The sequence below is a fragment of the Gavialis gangeticus genome, unplaced genomic scaffold (assembly GCF_001723915.1).
Source record: "Gavialis gangeticus isolate Ggan-Ray unplaced genomic scaffold, GavGan_comp1, whole genome shotgun sequence".
Taxonomy (NCBI): domain Eukaryota; kingdom Metazoa; phylum Chordata; order Crocodylia; family Gavialidae; genus Gavialis; species Gavialis gangeticus.
The window spans coordinates 13,737,443-13,746,994 of NW_017728980.1; positions in this window are offsets into that span (position 1 = coordinate 13,737,443).

The following is a 9,552-nucleotide window of genomic DNA, read 5'->3' on the forward strand; positions in this document are numbered from 1 at the left end:
GGGGGGAAAAGAGGAAGAAGAAAAATAAAGTTCTGATGTTAACAATAACTTTCATTTCAGGGTTCCCCAGTGAAGATCCAGATAAATAGTAGTCTGTGGAAAAGGGGTTGTTCTTGATAAAAGCCCATTATTCATCTGGAAATGTTGTGGTTGGAAGTTCTAGACTAGCTTTGCTCACTGCAAATTGCAGATAAAGTAGTATTCAGGGTGACCTGAGAACATGCTCTCAAAGTAATTTAGCACCAGGGTTTGAACCTGACAGTTATTTGAACAACACTGGTTTGGAAATACAAGGTTTCTTAGTGTGCATGTGGTTGTAACTGGTATAAAAGAAGGATCTTGCCATACAAAGAGGACCAAGCTACAATGGGGTCAGTGTTTTTCCTATCAGAAACTCAGGGCAGGAGGTTGTACCAATTGTGTGGTTCTCTAAGCTTGGGCTCTGTGGTAGGCCTGACCTGCAGTCACTGGTTTCAGTTCAACTCAGGAGTAACCCAGAAGGTAAGCATAGAAGCTACTGCAGCCTTTCAGCAAGCTCCAGAAGGTAAGTCTGTGTTTCTCAAGCCAGGCTGCAGAGGCTGGACACTGGGAATCAGCAGAGATTGGCTGTGGACAGTGGGTTACCCTGGGTGTACCTGTTCTGGGAAAGAGAGGACTTCATCCTCCAAGGTTATTAACCCAATATGAGAGTTACAGAGACCAAACCAAAAGGCTTAAGTTCAGGTCTTGGAGGAAGAGGAAGTTTTAGATCATTACTGAGGTCTCCATGGAGCCAGAAGCCACAGCAGCCACTTCATCCATAGCAGATGGTTTCACTACATTGAAAGCTGCACTCAATTCCCCCTTCTAGTAAGACACCCTAGAGTTAGCCTGTGTAGGGTCCTGTGGCTGGGATAGCTCTGCCCTTTGGAAAAAAAAAGCAGGTGGTCAAGTAGGGGAAACACCTAAAGAAATAGGGTTATGAATAGCTGTCAGCTACCTCCAAAGACTTTTACAAATCTAGTGGGTGACTAAAGAGGCTCCCCACCCAGAGCCTTACCTTGGGGTTGCCTGGCCCAAAGAAAATCATCTCCTACAGAGCTCAAGGCTAGGTCTGTAGGCTACAGGGGGGTGGTGTGCTGCTGCTTTTATAGGATGCACCTGAGCAGGCTAGGGACCCGCCCTGATAGAGGTGGAGCCTATAAAAGCAAAGCATGGGGCACTATTGATATTTGGGGTGGGTTGTTTTATGTTTGTAGGAGCTGAAACATTCACTTTGGGGTGTGCTGGGGAAAGGTAGATACTCACTGGATTCCTACATTAGCAATAGGGGAAATATATGAACTATAGTATAAGTCAGTGGGGAAGCTAGTGTCTCTGTTGTGCTTGCGGGGGGGGGGAAGACTAGATCCTAATTAGGGGGGAGAGCAAAATTAATCCAGACTTACTAGATCAGACTTTCTTCTCTACCTTTCTCCAACATCTGTAAAGATACCTGTAAGTCTCAGGCTTTGCATCACAGTTTCAGACCATACTTAGCTCTGCTAGAGGTAGCAAACAGTTTATTCAAGCTTGATCTTCTGCAAAAATTAGCAGAGGGCTGCAGCCAGGGCCTTAATTAAACCACTCGGCTTATAGCACAGGAGCCCTGACATGAGCTGTGATAGGGGACACGTGGCTAGGAGGGGGAATGGCGTTCAGCTGGGATGCTCTTGCTGGCAGGGCAGGATCCACGTGGGTGCATCAGACTCTATTAGGAGACAGTCAGAGATGGGGGTTGCTTGGTGTCTATCATATACGTGTAGCTGCCGCGTGACCTTTCTGCAGTCCAGCAGGGAGGAGGTGCAGGCTGCACTTGAGAAGATGAGCACAAGCAGGTTCCTGGCGCACAGTTCAGGGACCGCAAGCTGGTTGCTGCAGCCCCCAGCCCAGCTCTGGCCTTGGCCTTGCTCCCCTGCAGCACCTTGCCCTTCACTCAGTGCTAAGCCACAAAGATCAGGCTGGGACATGTGGGGAGAAGGGCCCTTTGTTGGACCCTACTAGGGGCTGGCTAAACCCTGCAGCCTCTTCCCCAGGCCCTGTTACACCCATGTTAGTGTGTTACATGGGTGTGCTCAATAGGGCTGTGCATGCACCATGGGTGCCCTGGTGCAGACTATGCAGGAATTGCAGAGGGCAGCTCAAATCAAGCATCAATAAAATCTTCCTGCCACTCTTCCCCTCCCCCTCCAGTCCCCCCAAAACGAGCTCCACGCTGTACAGGAAAGACTTCTCCCTCTGCCACGAGCCAGCCCCTCTGTTCCCGGGAGTCCCACGACGCAGCTTGGAGGCAAAGGCCATATTTACCGCGACCTTGAGCAGCTTTTCCAGCCAGCTCAAAAATATCCCTGAATAACACGGAGCTGGAGGCAAAGTCCATGTGTCCTGTGGGCTCGGGAGAGAAATCTCGCCCCTCTCAGGAGGGCAAATCCCTGGGCTCAGGTCGGTCCGAGACTTTTTAAACCTCGCTGAGCTGTGGAGAGCAGCGTGTCCCAGCCTGGGCCCCCGGCCAGCGGCTCTGCCTCTTTCAATGTTATCTGGCTGACGCAGCTCAGCTAAGCCCCTGGCAGATGGATGGCCAGGGAGCTGTCACCCGGGCACAATTCGGGGCGGGTGCGGAGGGCAGGCGGGCGCGCACATCTGTTTTGCTGACAGGCTCTACCGCCTACTTGGTCCAGCGAGTTCAATATAAAGGCTTCAAAACACAACATGGGTCGAGGCTGCTGCTGTCGAGCTACTCAAGTTCCCACTGCAATGCCCTGGAGAGCAGGGGTCTGACCCTCCATTTGCCGCCCCGTAGAGGGCCACAACCCGAAGAGCCGTGGGCGAGCAGGGAGACGGTCAGGGCGCAGGACTTCAGGGAGCCCTTTCCTGGGGGAGGCTCTTGCTCCCCTCACCCTGGCAGAGCTAGGCAGTGCAGGCAAGCAACCGGGATCCTGGCCCGCCCCGCGTGCACCCCTGCGTCAGGCTGCACCCCTGCCTCTGGCCGCTTACCCCTCAATCTCTCCTTGGGTAGGTGGCAGCGGTGGCACCTCCCAACCGTAGGCCCTTCATTGCATGTGTCCTTTGCTTGCCCTTCCCCAGGGCTTTGAGCCACGGTTGCCAGCAAGCATGGCCCTGGGGTGAGCCACCGGGCACTTGAGTTAATGCTGAAGAGATGAGCTAAGCAGCTCCCTTCACACCGGAGGCAGGGTCCTCAAGAGATCACATCCCCAACCTTCCCCAGGCAGTGCCCTCCCTGTCCGAACCAGCTCAGCCAAGTGCCTGGCCAAGCTGCATTTGAAAACGCCCAGGGCTGGAGACCTCTCCAGGGCCCGTCCCGGAGCTGAGCCACCCCCGGGGTTAGCACGTCCTTCCTAACGTCCAGCCGAAACCTGCCTTGCTGCAATTCAGCCCCCTTGAGCACCGGTGTATCAGACCAGGCACAAGGCCACATCGGGTCGTGTTTAGCCTCTTCTTCCCAGCCAAAGCAGCTGGAGCAGCGATGTTCGAAAACCCAGCATGGGAGATTCTGGAGCAGGTGGCAACAGCCTCGATGAAAACAGGGGGGCCCATTACATCCCATCTGAACACTACTGCTAATAAAACCTTGAGTAAAGTTGCCCCTTTATTTTTCTTCCTCGAAGGAGCTCAGGCAGCCGGAGGCTACGCAGCAAGAGCACCGATTCTGGCAACAGGCCTTGCTTTTCCAGTGTATTTGTCAATCCGGGTGTATCCAAACTCTTGAGTTTCTTGGGGGCCTTGAGCAAGAGTCAGCATCACTACCACGCAGTGTCTTTCTCCCAGGGCACTGTTACTCAGGGTTGCAGAAGTGTTTGCAGGCCGGGGTGGGGGAATTCGAGGAGAAATCTCTGCACCAATAAGGTAATTTAATGGGGGTAATCATTTTCTGTCAGGCAAATGTCATAATCTGGCACTATGTGTCGCAGCCCCATGACACCAGGAAGAAAAGCTGCAGCGTTTTGATAAGCAGCATCCGCATGGCATCGGTGCCGAGCAAAAAGAGGCTCATTGTGGAAGACGAATGGGAGGTTGGCTCCCCAAATAATTGCAAATGGACATTTACTTAGCTGGGAATTATGCGCTGCGCTCTGAAAAGGTTAGTCGCATTCGGGGAGCTTCTCAGTGCTGCGCGGCTCATCTCCTGGAGGCTGCTGCGAAGAAGAGAAGCTGAGGCTGCGGCCATTGACGTCAACTGAGTAAATAATACCCTGCAGCGAAGTCACCCGAGTGCACGCTCCCCTTCCAGCGGGAGCCCTGGCGAACACGGCTCGCACCCGGGACTTCTGGGAAGCCCAGGTGTCTGCTCCTGTCGAAACGCTGCTCTGGAAACCGGAGACGGCTGCAGATGCGGAAACTGATCTCAGCTCCCCACAGCCCCACGAAAACGCTGCCGCCTTCCCCGGGCGAGGGAGATGTCCAGCAGGACGGAGATGTCCCGCACCCTGCAGCCAGCGTCCCTAGGCACAGATGTCAAGGGAGCCAAGGGCCGAGTAGGGTCTGCCCTTCCCTGTGCCGTGCCCAGCGCGTGCGGCAGTGGATGTAGCGCTGGGGGCAGCAGCACCGTACTTCGACTCCTGGTGGTCCCGGGCAAACTGTTAGTATTGAACCTCCCTTCACCAGAGATGACGATGATAATAATAATTACTGTTTTCGGGCTCCCTTTCTGTCCAGGCCCAAGTCGCCCATGCCTGTGTCTGGCCCTGGCTGGGGAAATGGGCAGCTAAGGACACTGGAGCCAGGCTTTCCAGAGTTCAGGTCCCAGCACTGGCTCCCTTGCCTTGGAGATGTGGGTCGGGGGGTGCTTGGCTGGATGAGGCAGGGGGCCTGCCTGGAGCCTGGAGGAGCTGAGCCCTGCGTTGCTACAGATGTTACAGTCCCGAGAGACACCACAAAATGTGGGAAGGGAAACTGAGGCAGAGGGGAGGGGAAGGGTCTTGCTTAGGATCGCCCGGAAGGGCAGCTCCAGAGCTGGGAAGCAGCAGAGGCCTCTTCACTCCTGCCCCAGCATCCACCAGCATCCTCCCTGCCTGGCCAACCACTGCGGGCCACGGCCCTGGGAGAGATCCTGGGGGCTGGCAGTGGTCCGGGCACTGGGGAACGCTCTGCCCCTCGCCTTGTCCCCAGCCCGATGCTCACTGCTGAGGTCTGCCGCTCGGCGGCCAGGATGGAGAAAGCCCAAGCAGAGAAAAGTGGCTTTCACCTCTTCCCTGGGAACATCTCTGGGGAGGGGGGAGCAGAAGGACGTTATTAATGCAGCCAATTAAAGCGCTGGCTCAGGGCACTGCGTACGTCACTGCAGTGGCATTACGAGCTGTTAGCCGGAGGGATGAATTATTCACACGAATCAAAGTGCGGAGGCAACAAGAGCCGGGGCCGGGTCGGTGGCAGGGCTGGGGCACCTCTCTTCCAGCTCAAGAGTCAGAGGAGAGAAGACCGACCGGGATTGAGTAGCAGCCTTCAGCGCCCTGCAGGGCGGTTGCAAAGAGGATGGAGCTGGGCTGGTCTCAGTGGGGGCAGATGACAAGGAACAATGGGCTCAAATTGCAGCAAGGGAAGTTGAGGTTGGATATTAGGGAAAACCCTCTCACGAGGAGGGTGGTGCAGCACTGGGACAGGTTACCCCGAGAGGTGGTGCAGTCTCCATCCATGGAGGTTTCTAAGACCCGGGTAGACAAAGCCCTGGCTGGGATGATGTCGTTGGGGCTGGTCCTGCTTGGAGCAGGGGGCTGGACCGGGTGTCACCTCCGGACATCCCAGCCCTCGTGTTCTCCGATCCTATTACTCCAGGGTGCCTTGTCGGGAGCGCAGGCTGCCCCACGGCTCCTTCCTGGAGGAGCGGTTCCTCCTCGGCGCCGTTGCCATGCCAACACATCTGTCTAGGCCATCGCCACTTGTTGAAAGGCTTTTATTTTTTTTTCTTTTATTTTTTTTTTTCCTTTCTCTTTTTTTTTTAAAAGGCAATTTAGTAGAGAAAGCCGGGGAAGAACATGACGGCGTTAACCCTTTTCTGCACCTGGGAAGGAGGAAGACAGCAGCTGTCTGAGGAGAGAGCCAGCGACCCTGTGCTACTGGGAGCAGATATGCTCCAGCAAGCAGCGGAAAAGCCCCAGGGACTAAACAGCCCCTGTGTGGGCAAGATGGCCAGTGAAGGGTGCCCATGGGCTCGTACCAGGGGCGCACGCCTGGGAACAGCAGTCACAGAAGGGGACGCACCCGATGGCGGCACAAGTGGCACCGAAAGGTCCCTGCACGATGCAGGAGACCGTCATGGTGCCACTGGCGCCAGCTCGGGCTCCTACCAATTTGGAAGGTCACAGACATCCCTGCGGTCTGCGTCTGGGAGAGCGAGGAGGACTCCCCGTGGGAATCGCTGTGCCCCCGACCTGCCCCAGCGCCTCCCGCCCGTCTCCAGCCCAAGGCAAAGCGCCCAGGGCAGCCGCGAGCCCGCGCCGCTGGGCACAAGCTACAGGAAGGTGGTGCCCGGGGCAGCCCCTCGGCAGCGGGTTTAGCTCCAAGGCGGCAGGCAGGGGCAGAGCCTCCCCCGAGGCAGAGATCCTCAACCGGGCGGCCGCAACCCTGGGGTGCCTCGAGCCCCTTCCAAGGGTGCCGCACGAGGCTGGCGCTGTTGGGCGTGCAGACGCGATTCACCGGATAAGCCCCCCGGATGGCAAACAGGAGCTGCAGACGCTCTGCCTCGCTTGGGCCTTCTGCCTACGTTGCACCAAGGAACGTCTCCAGGATTTCTCTGTCGGCAAAAAACCAACGAGAACCGGGAGCTGCGTTTTCCGGGGGCGCTGCGAGCCTCACGCTGCTCGGCGGGGTCTGCTACGGCAGGGCCTCGCTGTTGCTCCAGCTTTCCATCCCCGCTCGCCCCTCCGCAGCCAGGGCCCCCCCGGATGGGGGGGGCTCACAGCTGCCGCTTCCTGCAAGCACCCGGCTGACATCAGCCGTTGTCAAGGAGACTGTGTTTTGATAAAATCGTGGGACACTTTCGCTGCGATTTCCAGCACATAGTTTCCCCGTAGCCCAAGGCAGCTCCCCTGAGCTGGGACCCCTGCGCCGGCTCCTGGGGGCGGGAGGAGGGGGCGGCATTTGGGCCCGGGGGTCCAGTCCGTGCCTGGCTGCGGAGACGCGCTGACCCGCCCCGCCAGCCTTCGCGGAGCAGGCGCATGGACCAGAAGGGAGCTGGGCTCCTGGTCCAGTTTGGGGAAGGGAGAGCGGCGGGGACGCACGAGTCAGCTCTGTCCCGAGGTTCACCTGCGTGGTCTGGGCTAAGTCGCTGCCCTGCATTGTGCCTCGGTTTCCCCACCGGCAAAGTCAGGAGGGTGGTGCCGATACCCCCTGGAGGGAGCGACACCCCACCACCAGCTGCACCACGTGCCACCCACTGCCCACGGGTCCTGCCTGGAGGCCTCCGAACACGACGTAACGGGGCGGGCTTCTACCCGCGTCTGCCTGTAATCCCTCGAGAGGAAGGGAGGCCCGGTGCAAGGCCTCGCTTCCCCGTAAACCTCAAGCTCCAATGAGACGAAATGAGCAGAACCAGCCAAGGACTCTTGTGGTCAGGACGAGCTCAGGCCTTAATGCCTCCGGTGCTAAAGAGTCAATAGTAAGATGAGGTTTCTCTTAAACAACCCACTTCACAGCCCCCTGCTTCAGTTCTTGACCACTCTGGTCCGGCCCAGGCTTTTTCTGCGCCCCCAGTTCGGAGGACCCGAGCCCCTCACCTGGTTTCCACAAATGCCCATCTAAAATAATCCCGTCTGGGGAGCAGCCCCGGGGGGTCCAGGCGCAGCAGGGAAAGCTTCGAATAACACATCCCCGCCGTGCTCAGGTGTTGTTGGGAATGAGCTGCAGAGGGGACTGGTGCGACCTGTGTCGTGCACCCCTGGGATCCCACCCCAGAAGCAGCCGCCGTTAAAGAGTGGGAGGGAAGGGGGGTGGTTACTCTGGTGCTATCTTGGAAACTGCAACCCTGAGTTTTCTACCCCTGTGAAATAAAGCCTCAATTGTCTCAAAATAAGCAGGGAAATGGACACCAGGACTCTTTGCTCTCCCCTGCTCCTAGCTAGATCTTTTGTGGGGAAAGTAGCTCACAAGTGAGAAGCTTCCCATAGGCTGAGTGATGTTGGAAATAGCCCTCGGCCCCACAGAGAGGAGAGGAGAGCGAGCTAATACCACCCCATACACCTAGCGTGTCCGCTCCCATCTACGCCCCTGCCGCCAGGATCTGTCCTCTGAGATCAAACGATGGTTTCCATCCTGCTCGAATGGCGCGGCGGGTGGTTACAGGACCACTCGAGAACAGGCCGCAGGGATGTGGCAGGAGGGAGCATCCAGCCGCACGAGTGCTCAGACAGCTCTGGCACCCCTCCCTCCACTTACTTCTGCTTCTCCCTGCTCCCCCACGTCCAGGCAGTCACCAGCACCCGGCCGCCCCTCCAAACCAGCAACAAATTCTGGGGCAGGTCTCCAGGCAGCTCAGCCCAGAGCAATCAATGCTTATTACCACCGGCTGCCGAGAGAAAACCAGCCAGGCACAGAACTAAATTGACCGTCCAACAGGTGAGCCGGTGGGGAGGTAATGAAGGCCATTTGAGCAGCCAGGCAGGAAGGTATAGTGATCTGCTGCCTTCTTTTTTTGACAGGCCCAGTTGTGGGTTGTTGCATTTTTATTTATTTTTTTTAATGCAGCCATCTGGAACAGCCTGCAGAGCTCTGTCCTGCAAATGCACCTTTTTCTGCGGACTCCATGGTACAAGATGCCCTTTGGCGAGGTGTGAATGATCCAAGCATCCTGTGCAAGAAAAGCGGTCACAGGCAAGGTGCTGCTCTTTGTTATGGCACTGGGGCCAAGTCGCAGGCCACGACACCAGGATTTTACAGTCTTATAATGACAACTGGGGCCCACCCAACCAGGCCATCACTCCTGCCATGGTGTTGCAATGGGAGTCTCAAAGCCTTCCATTAACGAGCAGAGTCTGGGGTTTCCCAGGTTCGGCTGGACTTTGAGAATAAAGATCAATCGTCCAATGCCCAATTTCAACCAAGCCCTCAGTTTTCTGCCATCGAACTTAGTGCGGGAAGGATGGCAGGATTTTTTCAAGGAACACCTCGAACAAGGTTGCCGGCACGTGCGCACAACACTCGCAGGGTTATTGCATCCAGCGCACCAATGCTACGCGGTGTCTACACACCAAGAACGACGGCCAAAATATTTCTCAAGACTAGAGGCGGCTGACAGCAGGAGTATCTGCCCGAAAGCTGCCAACACGCAGCCCAAATACCCAGTGGGGTTGGAGCCAGGGTTGGCTGCTGGAGTCTGTTTCTGATGGTGCCTCTCGTGTTTTCCAAAGCAAGTCCTAGACGTGAGGCTGACGAGCCTAAAACATTTTCGGGGAGGAGGGGGAGGTTTGTTTTGGCAGGCGGGTTTTGGAGACAGCCCTGCTGCATCTGTAGCAATGCAGGGAAGAGAAGCACCTGGCAGTGCTAAAATCAGTTATTAATGCATCCAGCCATGCCACTGCTTTG